The following is a 21742-nucleotide window of genomic DNA, read 5'->3' on the forward strand; positions in this document are numbered from 1 at the left end:
GTAGCAAAATTTCATATTTTAATCTCGAGATGTTCCAGTATGACCAGTTTCCTCAGTGTATGTCAAGTAACAAACGTATAAAATAATAAATAGAATTTATTTTTGAAATTTTCAAATAACTACTAGATAAATCATTATAAAGTTTTCTTCAACAATTTTCGAACGACTTCATTGTGGAATTTTTGCTTTAAAAAAAAACTCCAGGAATTTAGAAAAACTCTTGATGGAATTCTCTGAAAAACCCAACGTAGGGTAACGGTTGTATTTTGGACCCCCTAAGGAAGTGATTTTAGTTTTTTGTTCCAATTAATCAATTACACAGCGTAACCAAGTCAAAGAACATGCTAAAATGTAGAGAAAAACTTCCTCTACGAGATCAAAATGCCCAAACGGTGCTGTAGGATCCACAAAGCGTCGAAAATAATTGAATTGTGAAGCATTGTTTTTCATTATTTTGGACACACCAATACATTTTGGACCCTCAAAATATATATTTTGGACCCCCGGCATTTTTTATTGTTTGGCGTCAAAGTCCACGACACTGGTTGCATAACATGCTTGCCCGTAGTCTAATCAATCGATTTACAATGGAAAACCAAAGAAACTCATCGCTCTTAGTTCAGAAATTTGAAAAAAGTTTATGTTTACATTTGAAAAATTTCTGACGGCTTCAATTTCTGTGTGTAACGTGTTGTAACGGTTGCATGGATGAACCGATTGAATTAAATTATTTTCAGATAAAATAAACACATTTTCCATGTACAAACGGTTGATACAAGTGCGGAATAATCCAATCTTTCTAAATGGCATGCGAATTGAGTTGGTCTTTCGATTCAAACTGGGAAATTTGCAGGAAAACGGCCCAGGGGGTCCAAAATATATAGAGGTCCAAAATATATTGGTTACCCTATGTATCGATTGGAGTGATTGAATCATTGTGCACGAATCATTCATAAAAAATCTTTCCTCATTGTAGTGCTTCAAAACGAGCTTATAGAAATAAAGAAACTACTGCAATAATTTCAGTAGGTTCGTCCAAATAATCCTGAAGAAAGACGCATAAACGTTTGAGTAATTTGTTGATAAATCCTTGCTTGATTTAACAACTCTTCCTTCTTCGAGAAAACTCTGGAGGAGCACTTGGATCAATCTCTGAAAAGTATGAAACCCCCTAATGAGAAATGCGAATTTGTGGGATTTTCGGAACAATCCAAAGAACAAAAGGTAACTATTTTATTAATAATTAAAATTCCCACAAATCACTATAAACTTGATTGAAGCAAGTCGTGAATGGCAACATGTTAAAAGTTATCGTTTATCACTACACAGAGGGTGTTCGCTGGTTGGGACAAAATCCAAATTAAAAGCACTCGAAAGCCACTAAAACAGGTTGAGTAAGTCGAACTGAAGGCTCCTCATTTTTAAACTTTTCCCATCTTGTAAAAGCTTTGTTGTATATTTATTGATTTTTTTTTTACATTTTTCAACAAAACATGATCCAATCGCTCTATAAGCATAGCTTAAATTCCTCACATTGTTAAAGTTTACATAACGCATGTTTAGAATGAGATAAACTTCAAAAAATTAAACATGATATTTTAATGTCCATAAAATCGAGGTAAAATGTACATAAAATCGAAGTACATAAAAGCGAGGGTCCATATAATCGAGGGTCCACTAAATCGAGGTATACCTGTATTGAGAAAACAGCACCAGTGAATATTACCAACATAATTCGCATATTCGGACCGATTTAATGTATACTCTTTAGGCTGCATTCTGTGATTGAACCAAATGTGCCTTGGAGAGTTATTTGAATTTGTGTAGACAGTTGATATGGAAGAATCCAACTGACAAATTAGAGAGGAAAAGCGAGAGCGAAGAAACAAAGAGACAATCGGAAATCAGACCAAGCAGGGATCGTTCACAGAAAGCTGAGATCAGTTAATCGGTTATTGTTGAGAGCAACGGACGCGTTGCGGAAAGTTCCTAGAGGACGCTTATCGTCCTCTTATATTTCGGCAGGATACGATACACTTGATTCTTATAAAATATTATTTCAGCAAATGTTTTTTTGGATTCTGCAAATGATAAGGAAGAATGAAATCACTGAAGACGAATTTATTACGAAATTAGTGAAATGCCTTTTCAATTCATCGAGATTAATATGTAATTGCAAATAGCGCACAATTTCTTTAGAAAATTTTCCACTTTTTGTTTTCAAATAACTCAAACAATAGAAAACTTGTAAAATTATTTTTTCATATTCGGATCCAGAGACCATGATGAGCAATGTGTTTGGTCATATCGAAAAATTTCGAATAAATGGTTTAACAAATTAATCTAACATTTTTTTACAAGTGTGACTTTCAAATGAATATATATATATATATATATATATATATATATATATATATATATCTATATATATATATATATATATATATATATATATATATAATATCTAGATGTTAATTTTGGTGTGGCCACTTTTTGTCAACTTATGACACTTACAAAGATTGCATCTTTGGCTGCATAAATTTCTTTTAAGACAGTGTTTTCAAACCCATTGTCAATAAACATACGGAAAATGGAGGGAAGGGAAGGACGTTTCTATTTGAAGTACACTGAGGCAAACGGACTATCGAAAAACATAGAAATCCTTTATGAAAATTCTCCACAATAAATCGAACTGAAATTCATAAATTAGCCTTATGAAGCTAAAATTTTAAAACAAAAACTATTTTGGTGGCAACCTGAAGTCGAACCAAGAACCTTGCAATCGATAGGCCCGGGCTTAAACCATGAGCCTATCGACGCTTTGATGTGGAGTGATGCTTAAACGATGTAAGGCGTTCGTACTACATTAATTATTCCACCTTTCATAAGGCATAATTCATAATGTATGAATTTCGATAGTCCAGCTCGTTGCGTGTAAGCATGCAATTCGATGTAATGACGAATGTTTGAGCAACAAGCTCTAGTAGGGCAAAATGGTCCAAAATGCCACTTTAAGGATTTGTGCCGTTTTCTCTTAATGAGATCTACATTTTAACGCCATTCGAAGTCCTAACAGTAACTTTACAATATTTGCTAGCTACCACTTTGAAAACATTTCCAAAATTTGAGTTTTTTTTTCAATGGTTTTAAAACATGTAGAAAAGTTGGTTGAAAAATGGGGGTGGTTCAAAATGACCGAATGGGTGGGGTGGAATGCCATTTAGTATGGAGAACTAGGAGTAAGCAACTTTATTTCTCCATGAGTTTGCTCTGAGGTATGGAAATCATCGGAAAACTTTAATATTTAGGTAAAAAGTGAAAAATGTTGAATTTACCGGGAATTTAATGAAAAATCTATGAGTTTATGTCCAAGGGCTGTAGCGGCAACTTTTCGGTAAAGAGTACAAATTGATACGTTGTAGGAATGATTTAATGAGGTGAGCCATCAGTGCGTATTAGACCATCTCGGTCAGTGTTTCTGAATTCACTGGGTTCGGGCAGGAAATCTTGAACTCTATAAGAGAAATCGAAATTTATTTTATTATAACAGCTCAGGTATGGCAAGATTTATTTTAAGAACAACAAATTTGATATTCTATCTAGCTAGTAATTATGCAGACATTATACTGGGGTCAATGTTCTACATTTGTCCTTCTGATTTACTTGAATTGACCCATGAATGTAAAAATTATAATATGTGGCAATGACCAAACTTTTTGATTCATTCAAAGTAGGTTTGAAAAGTGTTTGGATTCTTGTTCACTCTTTTCCGGAGAAGCGTTGAATACCATTGCGAACTGTCCACCCTTTTGATATATCAGTCTAACTTTATTATTGTTCTAAACCTTAATCCAGTTCAAATCTTTGCCATAATTTTCAATGAAAACAATATATATTCTATGCTATGTTTCTTGGAACAAACCACTTCACATTTTGTCATCATCACCATACCACCTGTTTGCGTAGAATCGATGTATCATTCTGAACCGCATCATCACTGTATCCTCATTCCAACGATCCATCACAAAGCCCCAAAACAACACCAATCATTCCCGCAAACAACAGATGTTTCGCCAATAGATTAGCATGCAGGGTCAAACAAAACCCACATCCGTCCAATAGGTACAATGCCACACTATGCAACAAAAACAAATTTACCAACTGTCACATGCAAAATTGTCCTCGCTTCCGGTGGCTAAATCGGCTGGAATGCGACAGAAACGATCCCAGCCAACCAAATCCCTCTCATGGGCATACGCAGCGGATATACGTTAGATAAGTACAGTCGATTCTCTCTAACTCGATGCTCATTTCTCAGACTATCGGGCAGTTTTCTCCCATTGTGGAAAGGAAAAAGTTTCACTCTCCAACAACTTATTGAATTCTTCAGTATCGAATTGTGCAGACTTCACCGTATGGAGGTTGTTAGGAATTATATTGATTTTACTGGACTCTGCTGACACGAAACTGGTAGAGAGGAAGGAAGTAGGGAGCGGAAGTGAACCTTCAATGCATGCAGCAGATACATACCCGCTTGTTGAATAATACCTACACCTACATCTTGCATATTTATTTTAGTCGCGACATCTGTGGGAGAAGGTGGGACTAAACTCGTATGAATGTAGGCAGAACTCACATGAACATTATTGGTTCTTCTTCTATCTGAAGTTACGTTCCAACTGGAACAAAGCCTGCTTGACTCAGTATTCTAAGTAGCTCACTGAAAGTTCTGCTAAAGTTTTGGAAAGCGTGGAAATACTCTCAGCCCTGAGAAGTCGAAAAAATTCCAACTTGAAAAAATCCTCCTACACCCAGATTTGAATCCACCACTTTTAGCACGATTTTTATGAGCTATGCGTTTGAATAAAATTAAGAGCTATTCTTTTTTTTAGTGCTGCATCGACTGTGATGGCATGAGAGTGGACTTTTGACTTTCGTTCACAGTTTCACCAATCCCAGAGTATGTTATCTTTGGTGTAATCCTTACCAATTTACTGACACCACGAATGCAGCAGTAACCACTATGCCACATGAGCACAATTCCCATTCAGTATGGTCGTGTTTCAGGATAACTCCCACAAGAGCTTTATCATTATTTTTGCTACCTACTCTAGTCTAGGAAGTGTACCGAAAGGCTATGGTTTATGCATTAAATGGCTTGAAAGCTTCTTGCAAACTCTGAAAGCTTCTCACACAATCTATGAGATTTTCTCAAAGCAGGTGTCAAAGCTTCTTACAAAAGTTGTGGAAGTATCTCCCAGAAGTGGCAAAAGTGTGAAAACTTCAAAACTATTTCTTAGAATCACAGAAGCTGTGAATGCTTCTCACAGAAGCTGTTGAAACTTATTACAGAAGCTGTGAAGCTTCTCAAAGAAGCTACTGATGCTTCTCACAGAAGCTATTCAAGCTTCTCACAGAAGCTGTTGAAGGTTCTTACAAAAGATGTTGAAGCTTCTCGCAGATGCTGTTGAAGCTTCTCGCAGATGCTGTTGAAGCTTCTCGCAGAAGCTGTTGAAGCTTTTCACAGAAGCTGTTGAAGCTTTTCAAAGAAGCTGTTGAAGCTTCTCACAGAAGCTGTTGAAGCTTCTCACAGAAGCTGTTGAAGCTTCTCACAGAAGCTGTTGAAGCTTCTCACAGAAGCTGTTGAAGCTTCTCACAGAAGCTGTTGAAGCTTCTCACAGAAGCTGTTGAAACTTCTCACAGAAGCTGTTGAAGCTTCTCACAGAAGCTGTTGAAGCTTCTCACAGAAGCTGTTGAAGCTTCTCACAGAAGCTGTTGAAGCTTCTCACAGAAGCTGTTGAAGCTTCTCACAGAAGCTGTTGAAGCTTCTCACAGAAGCTGTTAAAGTTTCTCACAGAAGCTGTTGAAACTTCTCTCAGAAGCTGGTGAAGCTTCTCACAGAAGTTGCGAAAGATTCTCACAGAACTTACGGAAGCTGCTTACAAAAGCTGTTAAAGCTTCTAACAGAAGCTGTTAAAGCTTCTAACAGAATCTGTGAAAGCTTCTAACAGAAGATCTGAAAGCTTCTAACAGAAGCTGTTAAAGCTTCTCACAGAAGCCGTGAAAGCTTCTCATAGAAGCTGTGAAAGCTTCTCATAGAAGCTGTGAAAGCTTCTCATAGAAGCTATGAAAGCTTCTCATAGAAGTTCTGAAAGCTTTTTTCTGTGAGCTTCTCTTAGAAGCTGAGTGAGCTTCTCATAGAAGCTGTGATAGCTTATCGTAGAAGTCTTGTAAGTTTCTAACTGAAAAAAAAGACTGTTCACTGAAGCTGTATTAGCTGTTCACGGTAGGTTGTAAAAGCTTCTCACAGCAGTTAAGAAATCTTCTTATTTTACAAAAAACTTCCCTTACCTCCTGAAAAAAAAACCTTCTTAGAGAGTAGTCGGTCGCAATTTAATAAGGAACTAAATGCGATGCCTATGAAGAACTATCCCTACTAGCTGAATACATCTGGCTGGCATTTTTTGCTTAACTAGCTTATCCTATTACTATTCGTACTTCTGCAAGTTGCTGTGGTATTTTTTGTCGTCGAAAATTATGCTGCGGTTATTGGTAGCCGGATGAGTTTTTCGCTCTGGTTGGTTGGCTCCGAAGGGAACCATAAATCAGAGGATTATATGGCCGTTGAATGGAGTGGGGAAATTATAATATTTCACTTCACAATTTCCAGTGAAGTGGTTTTCACTTCGAGGATTTTCAGGACCCCACTTCGAGGATTAAAGGGTTGAATATGAACAGTTTTATTGGGTTAGAATTATTAAATTGATAAGTTTAAGAACATATTCTATTTTGTTTCGGCTATATCGGTCATGCGACTCAAAGTTAAAGGGAGTCTATAGAAGATTTTTGCTAATGATAGTAATGAATAGGTTGATAGGCGTCGCAAGGGAGCGACAAGATTGATTTTTTTTTAATCAGGTGGTGAAAATTTAGCAAGCCATTTTGAAGTCATCAAAGCGTCCTGTATTCTACCTAGGTTCTCTAGTGGAAAAGGGTTGGCTCAAAGCTTTGAACCAACTTTTCTCCAGAATAGAAGCTAGGTAGAATACTGGACACTTCGATGCTTACTGACTCTCAAATATGGGGAAAGTTATATCCTTATGGGGCCCAGATAGCCGTAGCGGTAAACGCGCAGCTATTCAGCAAGACAAAGCTGAGGGTCGTGGGTTCGAATCCCACCGGTCGAGGATCTTTTCGGGTTGGAAATTTTCTCTACTTCCCAGGGCATAGAGTATCTTCGTACCTGCCACACGATATACGCATGCAAAAATGGTCATTGGCATAGTAAGCTCTCAGTTAATAACTGTGGAAGTGCTCATAAGAACACTAAGCTGAGAAGCAGGCTCTGTCCCAGTGGAGACGTAACGCCAGAAAAGAAGAAGTTATATCCTTAAACAGATTCGTCACACTCGGCGACCTTTATTTCCAGTGTCGTCCAGATCAGTATTTCCCAAACTATTTTGACCATCACCCCCTCGAGGCCAACATTATTTGGAATTGCTTCCTGGTTTAACAAATAACTTGTTTGTACTAAATGTTGTATTTTGCCGAAGTTTAAATTTATATCCTACCATAAGAGTAATCAATAACGATCGGACTATAAAGTGTCCTGGAACAATACTCCAAGTATGTGTAAAAAATGTTGAACATATCTGAGTTTTAGCACTGAGTTCAATTGTTCAGCTGTCTTAAATTGTAGTATTTTGTTCAAATTTTACTGAACTATGAATGTTAAGATTTCGTCAATATGTTACAAACGTTGAAATTCTAAATAACTTGTATGAATTTGGTTTAAGTACTTAATATATCTTGGCCAGTACATTTGCACGGGCTCTGCTTCAGTCCACTTTGACTCAACAGAAGAAGCTATTCTAAGACGAAATAGATATTCTTAATGGGAAATAGGCATTTCACGATGGATTCGACCTGGATTCGTTCGGAAATGTCTAAGGGAATCATCAGAGGTTCTCTACAATTTCTCCAAGAAACCTTCCAGGGATTCGTCCATTAATGCTTTCGGATAATTAAATAAAATAACACAAATATTTGAAAAGCAAGGGTACATCCAGAGATTTTTCTCATTTCACTCATTACACCTTTTGGTTATCCAGAGGCTCCAGCATGAAATTATCTAAGGAGAAGTCATCCAGGAGTTCATGTAAGATTTTTTGTAACATTACAAAACGGATTACTCAAGGAATATTTTCAGCAACTACGTTGAGGTTTTGTGTTGAGTTTGTCTGTAAATTAGTTTCAATTATCCAAAAATATTCTATGATTTTTAAGATCTTCCTGTTTGAATTGCTTTAACAATTTCGTCAGATGTTTCGTCTTGCAGTCACCAAAGGTAGGGAAACTTACGTATTCTCGGCATTCTAAGCCGATGCCTCGCTTCTTCTGTAATTTTCTCGAACATCAGTATACAAGTTCCGTGTTTGTCTGTTTACATTTATGCGTCGCTCAATCCTCTATCGATTCACACCGACAGACTTGTCAAAATGCTTTTGGAAACGATTTTACAACGTTGCGAACATCTCTTGTCAGTGTGATTATTGTCGGCAGCCTCATTGCTTTCGGCAACTTTCCCATAAGAACTGCTGGTGAATCACCTCAGCTGCTCCAAATCAGTCGCATTTTTAGGCGTGTTCATTTGATTAGAACACATCTCTGGCGATATTGTTTATTCAGTCTCGGAAATCTCGCAAGCGGGAAGTGGGCAGAACAAAGAATCATCTGAATGTTTTCATTGATGTGCTTTGATAGAAAAATACTGTGTATTTGGCGTTTGAAATTTGGTTGCTGATAATATTCGAATGGTGCCGAAGCCGTAAGTCTCCCTATATCCAACTTTTTTCAGGAGTTAAGAAATTCCCTAGATCTAAATTTTTCGAAATCCCCTAGAAGGAGTTTCAACCTGATGTCAGGTCATTAGGTCGAAGTACAATGGGCCGAAGTTTGTTAGACCGAATAGATTATTAGGCCGAAATACGCTTGGCCGAATGAGTCACTAGGCCGAAACTTTGTAACTTAATGGAAGCCGGTCTTTCAATAATTTGTTCATGTTTTTTTTAGGCTACCTTTGGTGCCCATAGCTAATGGAGAAGGTTCCAAAAATAGCTCTATACTTATTCTCAAGGTTTTACCTTTGCTTTGATTATAGATTATACTTTCGAGCTCTCGTTTCTTATATTATCAGAAGTTTTATTATTTATTTTTGACGTTGGATAACGTCTTACGGCAACATATGGGGGTACAATTCAGAAAAACGAAAAATTGAGCATGTAACGAAAAATGGTCAGGTTTTGACCGCTAATAACTCAGTCATTTATCGATAGATTTTCAATATATATCCATGAATCGATTGGAAATTCATCTACGCGTCGATTCAAATGGAGGACACTATTGATTATTAGCAACAAACTATTGAAACATCGTAAAACGTTGACCCCTTTCTTATCTAACCAATCACGTTCAAGCACATTTTTCTGTTCCGCTTCCCACTATAAAAGCGCACCGCACCCTGCTTCTTCCCTCATTCTTCTTTTTGCCATCAGACTGTGAACACGGTCGGCGAGCAAATTTCGAGAGTCATTCGCGTCCTCAGTTCAGTTTTCAATAGGACGCGAATACAACACGCATTAGAACCGAAGAACCACGCATTTCGGAGCCGCAACTGAAACCGCTCATTTGAGTGCACCAGCCAGCATAATCGTTTTCGGCCAGAAATCCGTCGCTACCAGCCAGTGCTCCGCTGTCATTGGCATGCGGGAGGCTAGCGCGGTCATTCTGGTTCATTAGATCGAGCGGCACAGCCGTCACCGTCCGTGTAATATTCCCTAATTTGTACGAGATGGCTGAAGACAATCGACCAAAGCCGCTTGTTGAAGCGCACATCGTCATCCGCACCGCAAATCTCATCGGGCGAGGCAGATTGAAACCAGTGCGCCGTCAAAATGTGTCCGTGTTACGCAAATTCAACAATTCAATCGGCCCTTTTGAGAGCCAACAAATGTGTTTTAAAGAGTTATTTGTATAATATTCCCTAATGTGTTTACTACATACTTGCTATAATCTCTTAATTCATCTCATAGCATCATACAATAATTGATTTATTACGAATAATTGACAATACGGCAATTTGAAGCTGTTTCCGAGGATGCTGCTGCAGTGCCGTCGGGTTGCAATAACAGCATAATGCTAATCTGTACATCCCTTACCCAGACATCAGTATCATATAGCCTATTTCCCAGATAAGAAAACGAAGAAGATGAAAGGAGGAGCATCATCTGCTATTCTAAGGGTATAAAGCATCCCTCCTTCGTTGAATTCGGTTTCATTCTGTTTTCGCTTTCGAGCTGGTAAGAGCTCCTCCAAACCTGCTCAGCTCCTCGTTACCAGAGGCAAGCTGTTGTACGACATGGCTGAAGAAAATCGACCAAAGCCGCTTGTTGAAGCGCACATCGTCATCCGCATCGCAAATCTCATCGGGCGAGGAGGATTGAAACCAGTGCGCCGTCAAAATGTGTCCGTGTTACGCAAATTCAACAATTCAATCGGCCCTTTTCAGAGCCAACAAATGTGTTTTAAAGAGTTATTTGTATAATATTCCCTAATGTGTTTACCACATACTTGCTATAATCACTTAATTCATCTTGTAACATCATACAGTAATTGATTTATTACGAATTTGAAGCTGTTTCCGAGGATGCTGCTGCAGTGCCTTCGGGTTGCAATAACAGCATAATACTAATCTGTACATCCCTTACCCAGACATCAGTTTCATGTAGCCTATTCCCAGATAAGAAAACGAAGAATATGAAAGGAGGAGCATCATCTGCTATTCTAAGGGTATAAAGCATCCCTCCTTCGTTGAATTCGGTGCGCTGCCGAGATCACTACAATTAATTGTCGGGCACTACTGGTTTGTCTCTACATTTCCCCGGATACAACGAAGAAGCAGAAGAAGTTCTTCATGGCGCGGAACTTATTCAAGTATCAAAACGAGACCATGCCAATCATCGTGACAGGCAACTTCAGCATCGATATGAGCAAAGAGAAGAACATGGAGTTCGCGGACTTCATGGAGAAGTACTGCAACCTCAAACTGGCTTCGGATCCCACTAAAGCAACCAATCTTAGTGGATTATTGACACGATATCGCCGCACAATGGTTCAGATTTTCAAATAGCTGTCAAAAATACAATTTAAAAACTTAGCTTTTAGTTGAAAAAACAAAGTCAAACATTCATCTACTGTATAAGATAGTTAAGAAAACATACGAGAATTTAAAAGGAAATTTTTTCATTGTTTAGACGTTAAATAGCTGCACACGTTAAAAAAACTTAAATCTTGCTTCAAAACTCAACTAATTCATTCTCAACAAAACCCTCACAAATTTGGGATACAGAATGTTTTTTTTTTCAGCATCCTCGAATGAAAATTTATATTCAAGTGTGGTTAACCTTATAAAATACACACACAAATCGCTCTATGAGAACCAAAAAATGATGTCTATGCCCAAAATAGAGTCTTCAATCGATATTTGGTTTATTTTTCCTTTATTGACATGTTCTCCCGAATTGAAGAAGATTGAGACGTCGCACGGTATGTTTTGGACATAAAACGGAAATGTCCCTAATAAGGCCCTCGTGGCTGGAGTGGCCACATCTTTTTGTACCAGGGGGGTGAAATTAGCCAATAATTAGCTACCCAACATTGATTCAACATGGCGTCCAATGTCTTTGTTTTGATTCTTTTGGGACTGACAAAACATATAATTTTTCAGATAGGATAGAGAGAAACTTATTGGACCAAATGACCCGTTCGGACTAATAATTCATTTTGTCTTACGTACTTCGGCCTAATGACCCAGCACCGTTTCAACTTGTTAGACATGTTGGTGAAATCTCCTTACAAACCCTTGAATTTCTATGAATTTCTTAAAGAAATTTTTAAAGGGATGGATTATTTTTCGCATAGATCGGTTCCATACAAAAAAAGGAAACATTGTAAAGAATGTACACTCTTAAAAATAATGAAAATCACTCCGGACGTAATTCACATTATGACTGAATGACACATGATGTAAGTGATGAAATGACGTAAAAATGGGTTCTGAAAGATGTATTGAAAGGAAAATGTAATTTTACATGATGAAGGTCATGAAAACGATGCTGCTATGATTGACATTTGCCGAATCAGACACCATCGTATTTAAAATGAGACACAAATTCACGTCATTTGGTTCGCTTCTTTTATGTGCATCCAAAAGACGTAAAATCGCATATTTTTTTCGGAGTGTGTACGAAATTCTCATAATGTCATTCACACCTCCATTCTTAGAAGAATTTATGAACGAATCCTTGGAAAAGTTCGTGCCATTTTTGTATTCGCGTCAATGAAGTCAATGGTCTAGACTAGTTGTAGATAAAAAAAACAGCTGCAACCATCAGCCGCTTCATGAGTTATCGAAAAATTTGGAAAACACTGTTTTTAGTCACTTTTTACTTGAATAAATTTCAAATGAACAACTTCACAAAAGAAAGTTTTTGCCATAACGGTTCTATCAAAAGATAGAACTGATCTAGATCACTTTAAAGTTTTTTTGATCAAATTCGGAGGAGTCAAAATGTAGTAAAATGTATTCTTAAATATTTTGTTGAAGACACCAAACCAGGGAATGTCTGAAAACTCAGTGCTATGCCAAAAACATGCGTGCCACCCAGAAGTTAATTCTACACTGCTACTTCAATATGTCCTCTCTGACATGAGCGATTGCTCTTCATCGATCCTCTCTTTCGCATATAACTTTGCTAAATTAGTTAAATCTGTAATATTTCTTGTTAATGAAGCAAGATATGTTGATTCTTTATCCCACAGCACAAAAATGCAAAGAGAGCAACGATGAAGAGAAATCGATGAATGCAGATAAGTGTTGTGACTGGCCGAGTAATACACACAACAGCTATTTGTTTTAACACTTACTATCTTTTATTCTTAGTTCTTTAGTTGAGGAAATTTAATGAGCACATGCTCACGCACGCGGGGAAGAATATTTATATAATGGCTGACTGTACTGAACTGTCAAAACGTGCGGAGCAAGGTGTATGTATAGAAAGGTAGTTTATATGTAACAGTAGAAAGGTATGGTTCAACATATATCAATGAAGTGTAGCAAAGGTATGACAACTCTCCCTCTTTTTGAAAATAAAGTTCATATGAAAAAATTACAAATTCAATTTTTGGGGAGGTTTGATCACTCGACTTGAACGCCTGAGGGGCTGAGTTGGCACTTCTTGGACCGACTGTGGGGTCCTTGGGGTCGAAAACACCTGGTTCGACTCAGGGAAAGTCTCCGTTGATGGCGTAGCAGGTTGGGGGCGCACCACCGGTCTTGCACCAGTAGCCACCTCACCAGCAGGCTCAGCGGCGGTTGCCACCGAAACAGGAACAGGAACTGTTGGCACATCTCGTTCAGTGTTGACCTCCTCTCTAGCGGTGTTCACCAAATCTTCACGTAAGTTCGCACCAACTCCGACAATGTGGTCGATGTGACGCTCCCATATTCTTCCGTCATCCAGACGGACGGTGTATCGCAGTTTGCCCACTTTCTCGACGATCTTCCCGAACTTCCATTTGTCGCGCGAAAGAAAGTCTCGCACTCGAACACGATCTCCGTCCAAAAACGTTCGCACAGCAAAATCTCCAACCGGTTTCGGCTCGTTCTTGGGCAGCATCAAATCAATTCTCGACCGGATTTGACGGCCGAGCATCAGCATGGACGGCGATTGACCCGTGGAAGGGTGCAGCATCTTCCGGTAGGTCAGCAAGATGTTCGATATCTCCAGATTGAACTCCGATTTTGGGCACTTCAAGGACTTCAGCTTTTGCTTAAACGTTTGCACGTAGCATTCTGCTTGCCCGTTCGTGGATGGATGATACGGCGCTCCCATCTTATGGACGATGCCGTTCATTCGCAGGAATTGTTGGAAGGTCTCCGACGTGAATTGAACACCATGGTCACTAACCAGCACCGATGGTATTCCGAATGTAGCAAATATTTCCCGGCACATGTTCACGGTATTCTCCGCTGTGGTCGACTTGCACACCTTTATCTCCGGCCATTTGCTGTAAGCGTCGACCAGAATGAAGAAATACGTGTCATGGAATGGGCCCGCAAAGTCAACGTGGACCCTCTGGAACGGCTGCGTCGGCGTCTCCCAGCAGTGGAATCTAGATTTCGCTGGTTCCGGTCTGACCGAATGGCACTCGGCACAGTTGGAAACCATTTCCTCGATATCTCGATCCAACCCTACCCACCAGCAGTATCCTCTGGCCAAGGACTTCGTACGGGTAGTTCCAAAATGGGTAGAGTGGAGTTCTTGCAATACTTTCCTCCGAAGAGTCGGTGGCACGTATACTCGTATTCCTCGTAGCAAACATCCTTTCTGGAGCGAAAACTCGTTTTGTTCCACCCCGAAGCGATCTCTGGGATCCACTGGTTGACCGTGCTTAATTCCTTGGATGAGATTCCGCACCGACTGATCTTCAGCCGTAGCCTGAGCCAGCTCTGCAGCAGTCAACGGCAACGTCTCGATCTGGTTTAGTTCGACGACATCGGCCTCTTCAATCATATTTTCCGGGTCAGCTTGAGACAGAGGAATACGGGACATTGCATCCGCGTTAGCGTGATCTGCAGACTTCCTAAAACGGATCTGGTAGTCGAACGACTGCAGGTATGTTGCATAATGTTGCATTCGAATGGCTGACATCACCGGCAGTCCCTTGTGCTCTCCGAATATTTTGGATATTGCCTGGTTGTCGGTGATCAGCGTGAATTTCCGGCCGTACAAGAACTGAAAAAACTTCTTTACTCCGAAAATGATCGCGTATGCTTCCTTATCGACCTGCATGTACTTTTGTTGAACTCGGCTAAGCGTTTGAGAAGCAAATTGTATCGGACGCTCCGTTCCGTCCGGCATCAGGTGACTCAGCACCGCACCCACACCATAGGGTGACGCATCTGTAGCAAGCAGCAACGGTAGCTCCGGCGAGTAGTGGACAAGACATTTCTCCGACTGCATCTGGCTCTTCACAATCTTGAACGATTGGTCGCACTGCCTAGTCCACTCGAACGGTACATCGTTCTTGAGAAGGTTGTTTAGAGGGTAGAGTACTGTACTGAGGTTCTGGAAAAATCTCCCGTAATAGTTGATCAGTCCAACGAACGACCGGACTTCATCCTTGTTCTTGGGCTGAGGCATATTCTGGATGGCTGCAACCTTGTTCGGCATTTTGTGGACACCATCTTTATCGATGCGATAACCACAGTAGTCAATTTGATCCGCAAAAAACTCGCATTTTCCCTTGTTGACCCGGATACCATGGTGGTCTAGCCTTCGTAGAACCTCTGTTAATCGTTGAAGATGCGTGGCATCATCGGGGCCCGTGACCTTGATATCGTCCAGAAATACGCTGACTCCTTCGATCCCTTGCAGGATCACTTCCATCTGGCGTTGCCAGATTGCTGGCGCCGATGCGACGCCGTACATTAGCCGATTTGGACGATACAAGCCACGGTGCGTACTCAACGTTAATATCTCTCTGTCATCCGGAGCTACTTCCAGCTGTAGGTAGGCCTGAACGAGGTCGATTTTGGTAAATTTTCTCCCTCCGGCCAACGACGCAAAAAGTTCATCCACCGTAGGAAGTGGATGCCTGTCCACAATCAGGTTTGGATTGACCGTTTGTTTATAGTCCCCGCAAATCCGCACACGGCCTTGAGACTTTTTCACCGGAACGATGGGTGTAGCCCAGTTGCTCTGGTTCACCTTCGTAAGGACGCCTTCTGCTTCGAGCTTGTCAAGTTCGTTCTCCACAGTTTTCTGTAAGTTGAACGGAATCTTCCTCGCCTTCAAGAAAACCGGTACGGCATTCTTCTTCAACGGCAGGCTGGCTTGAACATCGCAAATTTTCCCGATGGAATCATCAAACACTTTCGGGAACCGTCCCAAAACCTCCTTCAACGCAGCAGTGTGGGAGAGAGCAGCATTCGAAATCGCGTTAACCGCATCCGGATTCTGGAGCACGCTACTCCAATCGACCGGAATCGCATTAAGCCACTCGCGCCCGAGAAGTGGGTGTTTTTCAGAGTCCACGACATACAACGGTAACGTAACACTTCCACTTCCATACTCGACACGCGCGTCGAGAACTCCCAGTACATCGATACTGGTTCCGCAGTAACTCACGAGATTTGTACTGCAACTTCGTATTTGTGATTCGGAAAAGTATCTGTCCCGGCACTTCGCGTTAATGATACTGACCGGCGATCCAGTATCCACTTCGAAACGAATGTTTTTACCGTTCACACGAACGTCCAGCCAAAAACGAGCACTACCGCCCTTCGTGTCCACGGTACACACTTCCCGCACTTGCCTACTTCCGCGATCGTCACCGTCACCGGATTGATGCAAATAGTTCGTCTGCACCGCATTCGATTTGTTCCCGGCACGGCTGGTACTGGACTTCCCGGAGGCGGCTTTCTTCATGCAAACTTTCGCAAGATGTCCTTTTAGTTTGCAGAACGAACACACTGTATCTTTGTGCCTGCACGTATTTGCAAAGTGCGACTTTTCCCCGCAGCGAAAACAAGAAGAATCGCTTGCACTTTGCCCCACTTTAGTGAAAGACTTTCCCCCAGTGTTTATTTTATTTTTCTTCTCTGGGTTACCTTTTTGTCCTGTCGATCGATGCACGGCGTTTACCTCTTGTCTGCCCAAGCTCCCTTCGATTTCGGCACCTCCTTTTCGGGATAGCTCCATACTCACGGCTATGTCCCGGGCATCTTGAAGGGTCAGTTGTCTCCTCTCTAGCAGCCGGCTTCGGATATCGTTCCGCTTGATACCGAATACCAACTGATTCCGCAGGGCTGTCTCGAGATATGCACCAAAGTTACAGGTGACGGCTATTCGTCGCAGCGCCACCAAATACTGATCAACCGTCTCATCAGCAGAAGCAGCATCTTTATCGCCTTGCCGGCGGCACTTAAACCGGAAATTCTCACTGATTTCCAGCGGCTGGGGGTTAAAGTATCCTTCCAAAACACCGACGATTTCATCGTAGTTTTTCTGCCGGGGAGTTTCGGGTGCAATCCGATCGCACGCAATGTCGTACGTCTCGGCTCCCATATGATGCAGCAGCAAGTTTTTCCGCATCGCTGGGTCGGCAACTCCGTAAATCGTAAAAGCATTCTCCAACCGCTCCACCCACCGCATCCACTTCAACTTTTTCTTGTCGAAGGGGTCGATCGTAAAGTTTGGTGGCGGAGCTCCAGCAGCGGCAGGAGGGTCTTCTCCTTCTCTGGCGGCAGCAACGGCAGCAGCAGCAGCATTTCGGTCGGGGTTTTCTGCATTCCGCATCCTCGTCGCCAGAACTGTTGTGACTGGCCGAGTAATACACACAACAGCTATTTGTTTTAACACTTACTATCTTTTATTCTTAGTTCTTTAGTTGAGGAAATTTAATGAGCACATGCTCACGCACGCGGGGAAGAATATTTATATAATGGCTGACTGTACTGAACTGTCAAAACGTGCGGAGCAAGGTGTATGTATAGAAAGGTAGTTTATATGTAACAGTAGAAAGGTATGGTTCAACATATATCAATGAAGTGTAGCAAAGGTATGACAATAAGCCCTTATGAAAAATCAACGCTGAATTGTGCGTCTCCCATTCTTTGCGAGTAATCTCAAAGAAAGATGCAGGAGACAATTCGTTTTTGTGCGAGACAAAGCAAAGCACAATCTCAATTTTTTTAGTCTCTTGCGTGAAAGCACAAAAAAACACTTTAGCAAAATTTCAGCCAAGTATGCTTTGAAAGTGGACAAGGATTATAAGTGCTTTGCAAAAACTTATAGCTGTGTATTTTAATATATTAAGTCAAGTCAGAAATATAAGGTGGTGGAGAATTATGTTCATAGTGTTTAAAAGTTTTGACAGTCACATATTAATGAAATTAATTTAGGTGGAATTATTTACGCGTGTACGAAATGCAGAGTGAAAATGAGACAACCCGATACCACGTAGCCCAAAGCATATTGCGAGTCAGCACTGCAAGAGTCCAGAAAAAATACTCGTGCACGTCTTTTTCGACTTAAGGGTGCTATCTTGCAGTAGCGCGTGTAGCATCGGAAGAGATTTGAGTCGCACCTCAGCCTGCATCAAACCACTACAATGCATATCCAGAGTACTAGAGGTTTTGACCTTCGAAAACAACGATCTGCTTCAGTGATCACCGCCTGGAAGAGTTGGAGTGCGCAGCGATGGACAAACACCAAGTTCTACAAAAAAAAATCATTGCAAAGGGTTTTTTTCCGTGAGCTGATATGTGCCGGAATAAGGATGCAAGGTATTTTGACAGACAAACGTTACTTGGATGAATGCCTGAATGGTGCAGTGGTGGAACATGAAGACAGCAGAAGGAATATCTATATCTGTACAGCAGATGAGGCAGACGTACCGTTTTGATTCATATTACGGACAGCTTCAAATTCCGGACACTCTACTTTGTATGGGAAACATTTCACACGAAATGTTTCAATTTTTGCCGTTCAAAAGTTCTCAATTTCGAGGCTCGTTTTAGTAAGCTTTTTCCATAAATATCTTTGAAAATTTATAATGTTCAACTACCTTGGATGTCTCTTTAGTGGTTTGACGATTTCAATTGATGATTTGACTGCTCTATTAATGGTTAGCATGAGCTGTCCGGAATTCGAATCAAAGTGTCCGGAATATGAGGCAAAAGTAAGGAAGCGTCCGGAATAAGAATCATGAAAAGGCCACACAATTTGATTTATTTAAAATTATTCAAGTTGCGGAAGCGTATTCTTTACCCACCATTCGAAAGTAAAGGTCTTCCGACGCTCGATAACGCTAAAGAATCATATATAATGATTTATTTTGTATGCTCTATGCTGGCTTATACTTCCCTGAGGCCTTAAGTGTCCGTAATATGAATCAAAACGGTACCAACACTCAAAATATTGAAGTGGAATGTTTTAAAATAGGCCTGGACAGCTTGGCTACTTGACTGCACCGCGTGATAGATCGTTGCACGCCTGACATAACCTCGAAGCTTCATATAAAAAATGTCAATAATTCCAGCAGAAACTTTCAAAGAGTAGGACAGTAAATTGAGCATGGTGAAAGAAGGACATAGAAGGAGATTTTTTAGTGATGTCACCATGAACTCTTCTATAGCCAGGATCTTGGATACAGAACAGCAACCTGAGGAGTGAAATGAGGGAGTAATATGGATCAGGAAACAAACATGAATAAAGCTCAAAACTAGGCTTGCGACTGCTCAAACTTTATGAAATAACCTCAGCATTATTTGCTGTAAGCAGTGTTGTTCAGACTCATTTCCCCAAAAATAACATTTTCCGAACTACGAAGCCACGAACTACTACAACCATGCTCTATCCTCCTAAGATAGAAAAGCAGATGGTTAAGCTTGAGTACTGCACACAAAATCGATCAATTTTGATTCCGGAGAGCCACAATTCAAGTTTCGGTGAAATGAAATGAGTGAGTGAGTGAGTGCGAATCATTTCACCGAAACTTGAATTGCGGCCCACCGAGATCGAAACTGTCGGATCCCATGAGCAACACTCAAGCCCAACCACCTCCCCCTCCATCTCAGGAATACAACGCACAGTTATAACAGTTCATGGCTTCACAATTCGAATTTCGGGGAAATGAATCTGGTCAACACTGGCTGTAAGAACATGATCCTTGCCGGTAGAGACACTTCGGCCAGTCGACCTGACACACATGAATAAAGTATAAAAAGAGGTGCGGGGCTATTCAAACTTCATAAAATCGGCTAAGCTCTCCTTTACTATTTGAAATTGTCAAATACACAAGTTATAAGATCTTTGTACACATTTTTGATAAAAGAGAATCGATTTCTTTTTTCATTTTTGTTTCCTGATTCAGCAGAACGAATTTCAAAATCCGGACATTTGGCTCAAGTGTTGATACATGCAAGAAACATGTTCTTACAGAAACGATGAGGATAATTCATGAAGTTTGAGTAGTCGCATGTCCAGTTTTATTTTATTTGTGTTTGTCTCTTGGTTCACCGGAAGTGAACTCAGAATCTGGTTTCTGGTTATATAGGCGAAGTATCAATACATGTAGAAAGCATGTTCATACAGCAACGCTGGAGTTGTTTTATGAAGTTTGAGTAGCCGCAATTCATGTTTTACTTTTTATTCTTGTTTGTTCCCTGAATCACCGGAAGTGACTTCAGAAACCGGCCATTGTCTTCATCTGTCCGAAGCATCAACACGTGAAAAAGCATGTTCTTCCAGCAATGCTGAGATTATTTCCTGATGTCTGAACGGTCGCATGCCTATTTTTCAATTGTCAATGTGTGTTCTGATTCACCGAAAGTGACCTCGAAATCCGGTCATTGTCTGGTCATCTGCCCAAAGTGTCCATACAGGCAAAAAGCATGGTCTTAAAGCAATGTTGAGGTTCTTTCATGAAGTTTGAGCGGAGTTTAGCTGCTATTTATGTTTATCTCCAGATTCACCGGAAGTGACCTCAGAATCCGATCAATGTTTGGCAATCTGGTCGTAGTCTCCATATATGCAAGAATCATATTCTTACAGTAACGCTTAGACTATTTCATGAAGTTCGAGCAGTTGCATGCTTAGTTTTGACTTCATCCATGTTTGTCCCCCGGTTCACCGGAAGGGACCCTACAACCCAGCCTTGGCCATATGGTAAAATTGACAATATTGTAATAGTGTTGATGTCGTACATTGGTTTTCTGAGATGATTTCATGACGTTCAAGTAGCCGCATTATCGGCTTGGGACATATTTACATGTGTTCCTTGGCCGCGGCTCCTACCCGAAAAGTACTTCCGGAACCAGGTTCTGGCTTTCGTCCCATGCAAGCAAATAAACCAAATAGTGTATTCTTGCCTTGGTCCGATACATAGTGTCTAAAAACGGCTAAAACCTATCGTTTGAAATTTGTTTCGTTGTTACAGTTGTAGAATATGGGACAAGGGAACACTTATTTCCGGTTGAAAAACATGTCCAGACCTGAACTTCCGGTTTGAAAACCCCACTCGCAGGAAGTCTAACTCATCCCATCAATCATAGTGAAAACCACATTTCGTTAAACTTATTTGTTTCTGAGCACCAGTCGATTGAAAATAAAAGGTCTGTCCCGGGGCTTTGAGGGTTAAGAATAGATTATAAGTGATCATAGTCCGTGGCTACAAAGCAAAGCCATGCTGAAGGTGTCTGAGTTCGATTCCCGATCGGTCCAGGATCTTTTTGTAATATAAATTTCCTAGCTTTCTCTGGACATGGAGTATCATCGTACCTGCTACACACTATACGAATGTGAAAATGAAAACTTTGGCAAAAAAAAAGCTCTCAGTTAATAACGTTGCCTTACTCTTACTCTTGGAGAATTATTAAGATAGTTAAAGAAGGGAGAATCCATATTCAAATTTCTTCTGGAATATGTATAGCAGTATTTTAAGGCATCCTTAGAAGAATTTCGTGTTGTGCTCTTATGAAAACAGAAACGTTCCCTTTAAAAATCCAGGAATAAATTCTTAGTGAGCAAATAATTATAGAGGAATCTTACCATAAGTTCAAGGATATATTTTTATTTTTTAATATTTTAAGTATCTTGTGTCTTTCAAGCAATATCTC

The 21742-nt window shown here is 40.5% G+C and overlaps 1 protein-coding gene across 2 annotated transcripts in view; it reads left to right on the plus strand.

Annotated features, from left to right (window-relative positions):
- LOC5576358 (putative thiamine transporter SLC35F3) overlaps positions 1–21742 on the plus strand; it is a 224260-nt gene that overhangs the window by 29349 nt on the left and 173169 nt on the right. The gene's annotated exons all lie outside the window — the stretch shown is intronic.

The sequence above is a fragment of the Aedes aegypti genome, chromosome 1, assembly GCF_002204515.2.
Source record: "Aedes aegypti strain LVP_AGWG chromosome 1, AaegL5.0 Primary Assembly, whole genome shotgun sequence".
In the NCBI taxonomy this organism is placed as follows: domain Eukaryota; kingdom Metazoa; phylum Arthropoda; class Insecta; order Diptera; family Culicidae; genus Aedes; species Aedes aegypti.